Consider the following 13,086-nt stretch of genomic DNA (forward strand, 5'->3'; position numbering starts at 1 on the left):
ATTCTTCTGTCAGCGTCGGTGGTGTGAAGGTTAGTATTGTTGCCTTCCAAGCAATAGATCCGGGTTCCATTCCCTGTTGACGCATTTCGCTACTAGATTACATGTTCTAGACTATTAAATTCAGTACGTGTCGTTTCTACTTTGAAGATGATTAGGAGGGCAACTTGTTTTTGCCAGGAAATTTTTTCAAGTTGTGAAGACACAAGGGAAATGCATATAATACGAAAGATGTCCTTACTTTGATCGCGAAAGTACCTTACCTGCAATAACTCCAACAATTCTGCTGTCAGCGTCGGTGGTGTAAAGGTTAGCATTGTTGCCTTCCAAGCAATAGATCCGGGTTCGATTCCCGGCGGACGCATTTGGCCGCTAGATTACATGTTCTAGTCTATTAAACTCCGTACGTGTGGTTTCTGCTTTGAAGGTGATTAGGAGGGCAAGTTTTTTTGGACAGTTAATGTTTTCATGTTTTGAAGACACAAAATAAATGCATGTAATACGAAAGATGCCCTTATTTTGATCGCGAAAGTGCCTTACCTGTAATAACTCCAACAATTATCCTGTCAGCGTCGGTGGTGTAAAGGTTAGCATTGTTGCCTTCCAAGCAATAGATCCGGGTTCGATTCCCGGCCGACGCATTTGGCTGCTAGATTACATGTTCTAGTCTATTAAATTCAGTACGTGTCGTTTCTACTTTGAAGGTGATTAGGAGGGCAAATTCTGTTTGGACAGTTAATGTGTTCAAGTTGTGAAAACACAAGGGAAGTGCATATGATACGAAAGATGCCCTTATTTTGATCGCGAAAGTACCTTACCTGTAATAACTCCAACAATTCTTCTGTCAGCGTCGGTGGTGTGAAGGTTAGTATTGTTGCCTTCCAAGCAATAGATCCGGGTTCCATTCCCTGTTGACGCATTTCGCTACTAGATTACATGTTCTAGACTATTAAATTCAGTACGTGTCGTTTCTACTTTGAAGATGATTAGGAGGGCAACTTGTTTTTGCCAGGAAATTTTTTCAAGTTGTGAAGACACAAGGGAAATGCATATAATACGAAAGATGTCCTTACTTTGATCGCGAAAGTACCTTACCTGCAATAACTCCAACAATTCTGCTGTCAGCGTCGGTGGTGTAAAGGTTAGCATTGTTGCCTTCCAAGCAATAGATCCGGGTTCGATTCCCGGCGGACGCATTTGGCCGCTAGATTACATGTTCTAGTCTAGTAAACTCCGTACGTGTGGTTTCTGCTTTGAAGGTGATTAGGAGGGCAAATTTTTTTGGACAGTTAATGTTTTCATGTTTTGAAGACACAAAATAAATGCATGTAATACGAAAGATGCCCTTATTTTGATCGCGAAAGTGCCTTACCTGTAATAACTCCAACAATTATCCTGTCAGCGTCGGTGGTGTAAAGGTTAGCATTGTTGCCTTCCAAGCAATAGATCCGGGTTCGATTCCCGGCCGACGCATTTGGCTGCTAGATTACATGTTCTAGACTATTAAATTCAGTACATGTCGTTTCTACTTTGAAGGTGATTAGGAGGGCAAATTTTGTTTGGACAGTTAATGTTTTCAAGTTGTGAAAACACAAGGGAAGTGCATATAATACGAAAGATGCCCTTATTTTGATCGAAAAAGTACCTTACCTGCAATAACTCCAACAATTCTGCTGCCACCGGCGGTGGTGTAAAGGTTAGCATTGTTGCCTTCCCAGCAATATATCCGGGTTCGATTCCCGGCCGACGCATTTGGCTGCTAGATTACATGTTCTAGTCTATTAAATTCAGTACGTGTCGTTTCTACTTTGAAGGTGATTAGGAGGGCAAGTTCTGTTTGGACAGTTAATGTTTTCAAGTTGTGAAAACACAAGGGAAGTGCATATGATACGAAAGATGCCCTTATTTTGATCGCGAAAGTACCTTACCTGTAATAACTCCAACAATTCTTTTGTCAGCGTCGGTGGTGTGAAGGTTAGTATTGTTGCCTTCCAAGCAATAGATCCGGGTTCCATTTCCGGCCGACCCATTTCGCTACTAGATTACATGTTCTAGACTATTAAATTCAGTACGTGTCGTTTCTACTTTGAAGATGATTAGGAGGGCAACTTGTTTTTGCCAGGAAATTTTTTCAAGTTGTGAAGACACACGGGAAATGCATATAATACGAAAGATGTCCTTACTTTGATCGCAAAAGTACCTTACCTGTAATAACTCCAACAATTCTTCTGTCAGCGTCGGTGGTGTGAAGGTTAGTATTGTTGCCTTTCAAGCAATAGATCCGGGTTCCATTCCCGGCCGACGCATTTCGCTACTAGATTACATGTTCTAGTCTATTAAATTCAGTACGTGTCGTTTCTTCTTTGAAGATGATTAGGAGGGCAACTTGTTTTTGCCAGGAAATTTTTTCAAGTTGTGAAGACACAAGGGAAATTCATATAATACGAAAGATGTCCTTACTTTGATCGCGAAAGTACCTTACCTGTAATAACTCCAACAATTATCCTGTCAGCGTTGGTGGTGTAAAGGTTAGCATTGTTGCCTTCCAAGCAATAGATCCAGGGTCGATTCCCGGCCGACGCATTTGGCTGCTAGATTACATGTTCTAGTCTAATAAATTCAGTACATGTCGTTTCTACTTTGAAGGTGATTAGGAGGGCAAATTTTGTTTGGACAGTTAATGTTTTCAAGTTGTGAAGACACAAGGGAAATTCATATAATTCTAAAGATGCCCTTATTTTGATCGCGAAAGTACCTTACCTGTAAAACTCCAACAATTCTTCTGTCAGCGTCGGTGGTTTAAAGGTTAGCAATGCTGCCTTCCAGGCAATAGATCCGGGTTCGATTCCCGGCTGACGCATTTCGCTACTAGATTACATGTTCTAGTCTATTAAATTCAGTACGTGTCGTTTCTACTTTGAAGATGATTAGGAGGGCAACTTGTTTTGGGCAGGAAATGCTTTCAAGTTGTGATGACACAAGGGAAATGCATATAATACGAAAGATGTCCTTACTTTCATCGGAAAAGTACCTTACCTGCAATAACTCCAACAATTATCCTGTCAGCGTCGGTGGTGTAAAGGTTAGCATTGTTGCCTTCCAAGCAATAGATCCGGGTTCGATTCCCGGCCGACGCATTTGGCTGCTAGATTACATGTTCTAGTCTATTAAATTCAGTACGTGTCGTTTCTACTTTGAAGGTGATTAGGAGGGCAAATTCTGTTTGGACAGTTAATGTGTTCAAGTTGTGAAAACACAAGGGAAGTGCATATGATACGAAAGATGCCCTTATTTTGATCGCGAAAGTACCTTACCTGTAATAACTCCAACAATTCTTCTGTCAGCGTCGGTGGTGTGAAGGTTAGTATTGTTGCCTTCCAAGCAATAGATCCGGGTTCCATTCCCAGCCGACGCATTTCGCTACTAGATTACATGTTCTAGACTATTAAATTCAGTACGTGTCGTTTCTACTTTGAAGATGATTAGGAGGGCAACTTGTTTTTGCCAGGAAATTTTTTCAAGTTGTGAAGACACAAGGGAAATGCATATAATACGAAAGATGTCCTTACTTTGATCGCGAAAGTACCTTACCTGCAATAACTCCAACAATTATCCTGTCAGCGTTGGTGGTGTAAAGGTTAGCATTGTTGCCTTCCAAGCAATAGATCCAGGGTCGATTCCCGGCCGACGCATTTGGCTGCTAGATTACATGTTCTAGTCTAATAAATTCAGTACGTGTCGTTTCTACTTTGAAGGTGATTAGGAGGGCAAATTTTGTTTGGACAGTTAATGTTTTCAAGTTGTGAAGACACAAGGGAAATTCATATAATTCTAAAGATGCCCTTATTTTGATCGCGAAAGTACCTTACCTGTAAAACTCCAACAATTCTTCTGTCAGCGTCGGTGGTGTAAAGGTTAGCAATGTTGCCTTCCAGGCAATAGATCCGGGTTCGATTCCCGGCTGATGCATTTCGCTACTAGATTACATGTTCTAGTCTATTAAATTCAGTACGTGTCGTTTCTACTTTGAAGATGATTAGGAGGGCAACTTGTTTTGGCCAGGAAATGCTTTCAAGTTGTGATGACACAAGGGAAATGCATATAATACGAAAGATGTCCTTACTTTCATCGGAAAAGTACCTTACCTGCAATAACTCCAACAATTCTTTTGTCAGCGTCGGTGGTGTGAAGGTTAGTATTGTTGCCTTCCAAGCAATAGATCCGGGTTCCATTTCCGGCCGACCCATTTCGCTACTAGATTACATGTTCTAGACTATTAAATTCAGTACGTGTCGTTTCTACTTTGAAGATGATTAGGAGGGCAACTTGTTTTTGCCAGGAAATTTTTTCAAGTTGTGAAGACACACGGGAAATGCATATAATACGAAAGATGTCCTTACTTTGATCGCAAAAGTACCTTACCTGTAATAACTCCAACAATTCTTCTGTCAGCGTCGGTGGTGTGAAGGTTAGTATTGTTGCCTTTCAAGCAATAGATCCGGGTTCCATTCCCGGCCGACGCATTTCGCTACTAGATTACATGTTCTAGTCTATTAAATTCAGTACGTGTCGTTTCTTCTTTGAAGATGATTAGGAGGGCAACTTGTTTTTGCCAGGAAATTTTTTCAAGTTGTGAAGACACAAGGGAAATTCATATAATACGAAAGATGTCCTTACTTTGATCGCGAAAGTACCTTACCTGTAATAACTCCAACAATTATCCTGTCAGCGTTGGTGGTGTAAAGGTTAGCATTGTTGCCTTCCAAGCAATAGATCCAGGGTCGATTCCCGGCCGACGCATTTGGCTGCTAGATTACATGTTCTAGTCTAATAAATTCAGTACATGTCGTTTCTACTTTGAAGGTGATTAGGAGGGCAAATTTTGTTTGGACAGTTAATGTTTTCAAGTTGTGAAGACACAAGGGAAATTCATATAATTCTAAAGATGCCCTTATTTTGATCGCGAAAGTACCTTACCTGTAAAACTCCAACAATTCTTCTGTCAGCGTCGGTGGTGTAAAGGTTAGCAATGCTGCCTTCCAGGCAATAGATCCGGGTTCGATTCCCGGCTGACGCATTTCGCTACTAGATTACATGTTCTAGTCTATTAAATTCAGTACGTGTCGTTTCTACTTTGAAGATGATTAGGAGGGCAACTTGTTTTGGCCAGGAAATGCTTTCAAGTTGTGATGACACAAGGGAAATGCATATAATACGAAAGATGTCCTTACTTTCATCGGAAAAGTACCTTACCTGCAATAACTCCAACAATTATCCTGTCAGCGTCGGTGGTGTAAAGGTTAGCATTGTTGCCTTCCAAGCAATAGATCCGGGTTCGATTCCCGGCCGACGCATTTGGCTGCTAGATTACATGTTCTAGTCTATTAAATTCAGTACGTGTCGTTTCTACTTTGAAGGTGATTAGGAGGGCAAATTCTGTTTGGACAGTTAATGTGTTCAAGTTGTGAAAACACAAGGGAAGTGCATATGATACGAAAGATGCCCTTATTTTGATCGCGAAAGTACCTTACCTGTAATAACTCCAACAATTCTTCTGTCAGCGTCGGTGGTGTGAAGGTTAGTATTGTTGCCTTCCAAGCAATAGATCCGGGTTCCATTCCCAGCCGACGCATTTCGCTACTAGATTACATGTTCTAGACTATTAAATTCAGTACGTGTCGTTTCTACTTTGAAGATGATTAGGAGGGCAACTTGTTTTTGCCAGGAAATTTTTTCAAGTTGTGAAGACACAAGGGAAATGCATATAATACGAAAGATGTCCTTACTTTGATCGCGAAAGTACCTTACCTGCAATAACTCCAACAATTATCCTGTCAGCGTTGGTGGTGTAAAGGTTAGCATTGTTGCCTTCCAAGCAATAGATCCAGGGTCGATTCCCGGCCGACGCATTTGGCTGCTAGATTACATGTTCTAGTCTAATAAATTCAGTACATGTCGTTTCTACTTTGAAGGTGATTAGGAGGGCAAATTTTGTTTGGACAGTTAATGTTTTCAAGTTGTGAAGACACAAGGGAAATTCATATAATTCTAAAGATGCCCTTATTTTGATCGCGAAAGTACCTTACCTGTAAAACTCCAACAATTCTTCTGTCAGCGTCGGTGGTGTAAAGGTTAGCAATGTTGCCTTCCAGGCAATAGATCCGGGTTCGATTCCCGGCTGATGCATTTCGCTACTAGATTACATGTTCTAGTCTATTAAATTCAGTACGTGTCGTTTCTACTTTGAAGATGATTAGGAGGGCAACTTGTTTTGGCCAGGAAATGCTTTCAAGTTGTGATGACACAAGGGAAATGCATATAATACGAAAGATGTCCTTACTTTCATCGGAAAAGTACCTTACCTGCAATAACTCCAACAATTATCCTGTCAGCGTCGGTGGTGTAAAGGTTAGCATTGTTGCCTTCCAAGCAATAGATCCGGGTTCGATTCCCGGCCGACGCATTTGGCTGCTAGATTACATGTTCTAGTCTATTAAATTCAGTACGTGTCGTTTCTACTTTGAAGGTGATTAGGAGGGCAAATTCTGTTTGGACAGTTAATGTGTTCAAGTTGTGAAAACACAAGGGAAGTGCATATGATACGAAAGATGCCCTTATTTTGATCGCGAAAGTACCTTACCTGTAATAACTCCAACAATTCTTCTGTCAGCGTCGGTGGTGTGAAGGTTAGTATTGTTGCCTTCCAAGCAATAGATCCGGGTTCCATTCCCAGCCGACGCATTTCGCTACTAGATTACATGTTCTAGACTATTAAATTCAGTACGTGTCGTTTCTACTTTGAAGATGATTAGGAGGGCAACTTGTTTTTGCCAGGAAATTTTTTCAAGTTGTGAAGACACAAGGGAAATGCATATAATACGAAAGATGTCCTTACTTTGATCGCGAAAGTACCTTACCTGCAATAACTCCAACAATTCTGCTGTCAGCGTCGGTGGTGTAAAGGTTAGCATTGTTGCCTTCCAAGCAATAGATCCGGGTTCGATTCCCGGCGGACGCATTTGGCCGCTAGATTACATGTTCTAGTCTATTAAACTCCGTACGTGTCGTTTCTACTTTGAGGGTGATTAGGAGGGCAAATGTTTTTGGACAGTTAATGTTTTCATGTTTTGAAGACACAAAATAAATGCATGTAATACGAAAGATGCCCTTATTTTGATCGCGAAAGTGCCTTACCTGTAATAACTCCAACAATTATCCTGTCAGCGTCGGTGGTGTAAAGGTTAGCATTGTGGCCTTCCAAGCAATAGATCCGGGTTCGATTCCCGGGCGATGCATTTGGCTGTTAGATTTCATGTTCTAGTCTATTAAATTCAGTTCTTGAGGTTCCTACTTAAAAGATGATTAGGAGGATAAATTTTTTTTGACACTTAATGTTTTCAAGTTGTGAATACACAAGGGAAATGCATATAATACGAAAGATTCCCTTATTTTGATCGCTAAAGTACCTTATCTGTCACAACTCCAACAATTATGCTGTCAGCGTCGGTGGTGTAAAGGTTAGTATTGTTGCATTCCGAGCAATAGATCCGGGTTCGATTCCCGGCAGACGCATTTGGCTGTTAGATTTCATGTTCTAGTCTATTAAATTCAGTTCTTGTGGTTCCTACTTAAAAGATGATTAGGAGGATAAATTTTTTTTGACACTTAATGTTTTCAAGTTGTGAATACACAAGGGAAATGCATATAATACGAAAGATTCCCTTATTTTGATCGCTAAAGTACCTTATCTGTCACAACTCCAACAATTATGCTGTCAGCGTCGGTGGTGTAAGTGTTAGTATTGTTGCATTCCGAGCAATAGATCCGGGTTCGATTCCCGGCCGACGCATTTGGCTGCTAGATTACATGTTCTAGTCTATTAAATTCAGTACGCGTCGTTTCTACTTTGAAGGTGATTAGGAGGGCAAGTTCTGTTTGGACAGTTAATGTTTTCAAGTTGTGAAAACACAAGGGAAGTGCATATGATACGAAAGATGCCCTTATTTTGATCGCGAAAGTACCTTACCTGTAATAACTCCAACAATTCTTTTGTCAGCGTCGGTGGTGTGAAGGTTAGTATTGTTGCCTTCCAAGCAATAGATCCGGGTTCCATTTCCGGCCGACCCATTTCGCTACTAGATTACATGTTCTAGACTATTAAATTCAGTACGTGTCGTTTCTACTTTGAAGATGATTAGGAGGGCAACTTGTTTTTGCCAGGAAATTTTTTCAAGTTGTGAAGACACACGGGAAATGCATATAATACGAAAGATGTCCTTACTTTGATCGCAAAAGTACCTTACCTGTAATAACTCCAACAATTCTTCTGTCAGCGTCGGTGGTGTGAAGGTTAGTATTGTTGCCTTCCAAGCAATAGATCCGGGTTCCATTCCGGCCGACGCATTTCGCTACTAGATTACATGTTCTAGTCTATTAAATTCAGTACGTGTCGTTTCTTCTTTGAAGATGATTAGGAGGGCAACTTGTTTTTGCCAGGAAATTTTTTCAAGTTGTGAAGACACAAGGGAAATTCATATAATACGAAAGATGTCCTTACTTTGATCGCGAAAGTACCTTACCTGTAATAACTCCAACAATTATCCTGTCAGCGTCGGTGGTGTAAAGGTTAGCATTGTTGCCTTCCAAGCAATAGATCCAGGGTCGATTCCCGGCCGACGCATTTGGCTGCTAGATTACATGTTCTAGTCTAATAAATTCAGTACATGTCGTTTCTACTTTGAAGGTGATTAGGAGGGCAAATTTTGTTTGGACAGTTAATGTTTTCAAGTTGTGAAGACACAAGGGAAATTCATATAATTCTAAAGATGCCCTTATTTTGATCGCGAAAGTACCTTACCTGTAAAACTCCAACAATTCTTCTCTCAGCGTCGGTGGTGTAAAGGTTAGCAATGTTGCCTTCCAGGCAATAGATCCGGGTTCGATTCCCGGCTGACGCATTTCGCTACTAGATTACATGTTCTAGTCTATTAAATTCAGTACGTGTCGTTTCTACTTTGAAGATGATTAGGAGGGCAACTTGTTTTGGCCAGGAAATGCTTTCAAGTTGTGATGACATAAGGGAAATGCATATAATACGAAAGATGTCCTTACTTTCATCGGAAAAGTACCTTACCTGCAATAACTCCAACAATTATCCTGTCAGCGTCGGTGGTGTAAAGGTTAGCATTGTTGCCTTCCAAGCAATAGATCCGGGTTCGATTCCCGGCCGACGCATTTGGCTGCTAGATTACATGTTCTAGTCTATTAAATTCAGTACGTGTCGTTTCTACTTTGAAGGTGATTAGGAGGGCAAATTCTGTTTGGACAGTTAATGTGTTCAAGTTGTGAAAACACAAGGGAAGTGCATATGATACGAAAGATGCCCTTATTTTGATCGCGAAAGTACCTTACCTGTAATAACACCAACAATTCTTCTGTCAGCGTCGGTGGTGTGAAGGTTAGTATTGTTGCCTTCCAAGCAATAGATCCGGGTTCCATTCCCAGCCGACGCATTTCGCTACTAGATTACATGTTCTAGACTATTAAATTCAGTACGTGTCGTTTCTACTTTGAAGATGATTAGGAGGGCAACTTGTTTTTGCCAGGAAATTTTTTCAAGTTGTGAAGACACAAGGGAAATGCATATAATACGAAAGATGTCCTTACTTTGATCGCGAAAGTACCTTACCTGCAATAACTCCAACAATTCTGCTGTCAGCGTCGGTGGTGTAAAGGTTAGCATTATTGCCTTCCAAGCAATAGATCCGGGTTCGATTCCCGGCGGACGCATTTGGCCGCTAGATTACATGTTCTAGTCTATTAAACTCCGTACGTGTCGTTTCTACTTTGAGGGTGATTAGGAGGGCAAATGTTTTTGGACAGTTAATGTTTTCATGTTTTGAAGACACAAAATAAATGAAGTAATACGAAAGATGCCCTTATTTTGATCGCGAAAGTGCCTTACCTGTAATAACTCCAACAATTATCCTGTCAGCGTCGGTGGTGTAAAGGTTAGCATTGTGGCCTTCCAAGCAATAGATCCGGGTTCGATTCCCGGGCGATGCATTTGGCTGTTAGATTTCATGTTCTAGTCTATTAAATTCAGTTCTTGAGGTTCCTACTTAAAAGATGATTAGGAGGATAAATTTTTTTTGACACTTAATGTTTTCAAGTTGTGAATACACAAGGGAAATGCATATAATACGAAAGATTCCCTTATTTTGATCGCTAAAGTACCTTATCTGTCACAACTCCAACAATTATGCTGTCAGCGTCGGTGGTGTAAAGGTTAGTATTGTTGCATTCTGAGCAATAGATCCGGGTTCGATTCCCGGCAGACGCATTTGGCTGTTAGATTTCATGTTCTAGTCTATTAAATTCAGTTCTTGTGGTTCCTACTTAAAAGATGATTAGGAGGACAAATTTTTTTTGACAGTTAATGGTTTCAAGTTTTGAAGACACAAGGGAAATGCTTATAATACTAAAGATGCCCTTATTTTGATCGCGAAAGTACCTTACCTGCAATAACTCCAACAATTCTGCTGTCAGCGTCGGTGATGTAAAGGTTAGCATTGTTGCCTTCCAAGCAATAGATCCGGGTTCGATTCCCGGCCGACGCATTTGGCTGCTAGATTACATGTTCTAGTCTATTAAATTCAGTACATGTCGTTTCTACTTTGAAGGTGATTAGGAGGGCAAATTTTGATTGGACAGTTAATGTTTTCAAGTTGTGAAAACACAAGGGAAGTGCATATAATACGAAAGATGCCCTTATTTTGATCGCGAAAGTACCTTACCTGTAATAACTCCAACAATTCTTTTGTCAGCGTCGGTGGTGTGAAGGTTAGTATTGTTGCCTTCCAAGCAATAGATCCGGGTTCCATTTCCGGCCGACCCATTTCGCTACTAGATTACATGTTCTAGACTATTAAATTCAGTACGTGTCGTTTCTACTTTGAAGATGATTAGGAGGGCAACTTGTTTTTGCCAGGAAATTTTTTCAAGTTGTGAAGACACACGGGAAATGCATATAATACGAAAGATGTCCTTACTTTGATCGCAAAAGTACCTTACCTGTAATAACTCCAACAATTCTTCTGTCAGCGTCGGTGGTGTGAAGGTTAGTATTGTTGCCTTCCAAGCAATAGATCCGGGTTCCATTCCGGCCGACGCATTTCGCTACTAGATTACATGTTCTAGTCTATTAAATTCAGTACGTGTCGTTTCTTCTTTGAAGATGATTAGGAGGGCAACTTGTTTTTGCCAGGAAATTTTTTCAAGTTGTGAAGACACAAGGGAAATTCATATAATACGAAAGATGTCCTTACTTTGATCGCGAAAGTACCTTACCTGTAATAACTCCAACAATTATCCTGTCAGCGTCGGTGGTGTAAAGGTTAGCATTGTTGCCTTCCAAGCAATAGATCCAGGGTCGATTCCCGGCCGACGCATTTGGCTGCTAGATTACATGTTCTAGTCTAATAAATTCAGTACATGTCGTTTCTACTTTGAAGGTGATTAGGAGGGCAAATTTTGTTTGGACAGTTAATGTTTTCAAGTTGTGAAGACACAAGGGAAATTCATATAATTCTAAAGATGCCCTTATTTTGATCGCGAAAGTACCTTACCTGTAAAACTCCAACAATTCTTCTGTCAGCGTCGGTGGTGTAAAGGTTAGCAATGTTGCCTTCCAGGCAATAGATCCGGGTTCGATTCCCGGCTGACGCATTTCGCTACTAGATTACATGTTCTAGTCTATTAAATTCAGTACGTGTCGTTTCTACTTTGAAGATGATTAGGAGGGCAACTTGTTTTGGCCAGGAAATGCTTTCAAGTTGTGATGACACAAGGGAAATGCATATAATACGAAAGATGTCCTTACTTTCATCGGAAAAGTACCTTACCTGCAATAACTCCAACAATTATCCTGTCAGCGTCGGTGGTGTAAAGGTTAGCATTGTTGCCTTCCAAGCAATAGATCCGGGTTCGATTCCCGGCCGACGCATTTGGCTGCTAGATTACATGTTCTAGTCTATTAAATTCAGTACGTGTCGTTTCTACTTTGAAGGTGATTAGGAGGGCAAATTCTGTTTGGACAGTTAATGTGTTCAAGTTGTGAAAACACAAGGGAAGTGCATATGATACGAAAGATGCCCTTATTTTGATCGCGAAAGTACCTTACCTGTAATAACTCCAACAATTCTTCTGTTAGCGTCGGTGGTGTGAAGGTTAGTATTGTTGCCTTCCAAGCAATAGATCCGGGTTCCATTCCCAGCCGACGCATTTCGCTACTAGATTACATGTTCTAGACTATTAAATTCAGTACGTGTCGTTTCTACTTTGAAGATGATTAGGAGGGCAACTTGTTTTTGCCAGGAAATTTTTTCAAGTTGTGAAGACACAAGGGAAATGCATATAATACGAAAGATGTCCTTACTTTGATCGCGAAAGTACCTTACCTGCAATAACTCCAACAATTCTGCTGTCAGCGTCGGTGGTGTAAAGGTTAGCATTGTTGCCTTCCAAGCAATAGATCCGGGTTCGATTCCCGGCGGACGCATTTGGCCGCTAGATTACATGTTCTAGTCTATTAAACTCCGTACGTGTCGTTTCTACTTTGAGGGTGATTAGGAGGGCAAATGTTTTTGGACAGTTAATGTTTTCATGTTTTGAAGACACAAAATAAATGCATGTAATACGAAAGATGCCCTTATTTTGATCGCGAAAGTGCCTTACCTGTAATAACTCCAACAATTATCCTGTCAGCGTCGGTGGTGTAAAGGTTAGCATTGTGGCCTTCCAAGCATTAGATCCGGGTTCGATTCCCGGGCGATGCATTTGGCTGTTAGATTTCATGTTCTAGTCTATTAAATTCAGTTCTTGAGGTTCCTACTTAAAAGATGATTAGGAGGATAAATTTTTTTTGACACTTAATGTTTTCAAGTTGTGAATACACAAGGGAAATGCATATAATACGAAAGATTCCCTTATTTTGATCGCTAAAGTACCTTATCTGTCACAAGTCCAACAATTATGCTGTCAACGTCGGTGGTGTAAAGGTTAGTATTGTTGCATTCTAAGCAATAGATC

At 40.7% G+C, this 13,086-nt stretch overlaps 15 non-coding genes across 15 annotated transcripts; all 15 read left to right on the forward strand.

Moving 5' to 3' along the window:
• The first annotated feature begins 289 nt into the window (after positions 1-289).
• Trnag-ucc (transfer RNA glycine (anticodon UCC)) lies at positions 290-361 on the forward strand. The gene has a single exon. It is a non-coding gene; the product is annotated as a tRNA-Gly (tRNA).
• A 205-nt stretch (positions 362-566) lies between these two features.
• Trnag-ucc (transfer RNA glycine (anticodon UCC)) lies at positions 567-638 on the forward strand. The gene has a single exon. It is a non-coding gene; the product is annotated as a tRNA-Gly (tRNA).
• Positions 639-1,121: 483 nt separating this feature from the next.
• Positions 1,122-1,193, forward strand: Trnag-ucc (transfer RNA glycine (anticodon UCC)). The gene has a single exon. It is a non-coding gene; the product is annotated as a tRNA-Gly (tRNA).
• Positions 1,194-1,398: 205 nt separating this feature from the next.
• On the forward strand, positions 1,399-1,470 carry Trnag-ucc (transfer RNA glycine (anticodon UCC)). The gene has a single exon. It is a non-coding gene; the product is annotated as a tRNA-Gly (tRNA).
• Positions 1,471-3,062: 1,592 nt separating this feature from the next.
• Trnag-ucc (transfer RNA glycine (anticodon UCC)) lies at positions 3,063-3,134 on the forward strand. The gene has a single exon. It is a non-coding gene; the product is annotated as a tRNA-Gly (tRNA).
• Positions 3,135-5,279: 2,145 nt separating this feature from the next.
• Trnag-ucc (transfer RNA glycine (anticodon UCC)) lies at positions 5,280-5,351 on the forward strand. Its single transcript has one exon. It is a non-coding gene; the product is annotated as a tRNA-Gly (tRNA).
• Positions 5,352-6,388: 1,037 nt separating this feature from the next.
• On the forward strand, positions 6,389-6,460 carry Trnag-ucc (transfer RNA glycine (anticodon UCC)). Its single transcript has one exon. It is a non-coding gene; the product is annotated as a tRNA-Gly (tRNA).
• A 483-nt stretch (positions 6,461-6,943) lies between these two features.
• Positions 6,944-7,015, forward strand: Trnag-ucc (transfer RNA glycine (anticodon UCC)). The gene has a single exon. It is a non-coding gene; the product is annotated as a tRNA-Gly (tRNA).
• Positions 7,016-7,220: 205 nt separating this feature from the next.
• Positions 7,221-7,292, forward strand: Trnag-ucc (transfer RNA glycine (anticodon UCC)). Its single transcript has one exon. It is a non-coding gene; the product is annotated as a tRNA-Gly (tRNA).
• A 1,867-nt stretch (positions 7,293-9,159) lies between these two features.
• On the forward strand, positions 9,160-9,231 carry Trnag-ucc (transfer RNA glycine (anticodon UCC)). Its single transcript has one exon. It is a non-coding gene; the product is annotated as a tRNA-Gly (tRNA).
• Positions 9,232-9,714: 483 nt separating this feature from the next.
• Positions 9,715-9,786, forward strand: Trnag-ucc (transfer RNA glycine (anticodon UCC)). The gene has a single exon. It is a non-coding gene; the product is annotated as a tRNA-Gly (tRNA).
• Positions 9,787-9,990: 204 nt separating this feature from the next.
• On the forward strand, positions 9,991-10,062 carry Trnag-ucc (transfer RNA glycine (anticodon UCC)). The gene has a single exon. It is a non-coding gene; the product is annotated as a tRNA-Gly (tRNA).
• A 482-nt stretch (positions 10,063-10,544) lies between these two features.
• On the forward strand, positions 10,545-10,616 carry Trnag-ucc (transfer RNA glycine (anticodon UCC)). The gene has a single exon. It is a non-coding gene; the product is annotated as a tRNA-Gly (tRNA).
• Positions 10,617-11,929: 1,313 nt separating this feature from the next.
• On the forward strand, positions 11,930-12,001 carry Trnag-ucc (transfer RNA glycine (anticodon UCC)). The gene has a single exon. It is a non-coding gene; the product is annotated as a tRNA-Gly (tRNA).
• A 483-nt stretch (positions 12,002-12,484) lies between these two features.
• Positions 12,485-12,556, forward strand: Trnag-ucc (transfer RNA glycine (anticodon UCC)). The gene has a single exon. It is a non-coding gene; the product is annotated as a tRNA-Gly (tRNA).
• Positions 12,557-13,086: the final 530 nt, after the last annotated feature.

The sequence above is a fragment of the Hydractinia symbiolongicarpus genome, chromosome 2 (assembly GCF_029227915.1).
Source record: "Hydractinia symbiolongicarpus strain clone_291-10 chromosome 2, HSymV2.1, whole genome shotgun sequence".
Classification (NCBI taxonomy): Eukaryota; Metazoa; Cnidaria; class Hydrozoa; order Anthoathecata; family Hydractiniidae; genus Hydractinia; species Hydractinia symbiolongicarpus.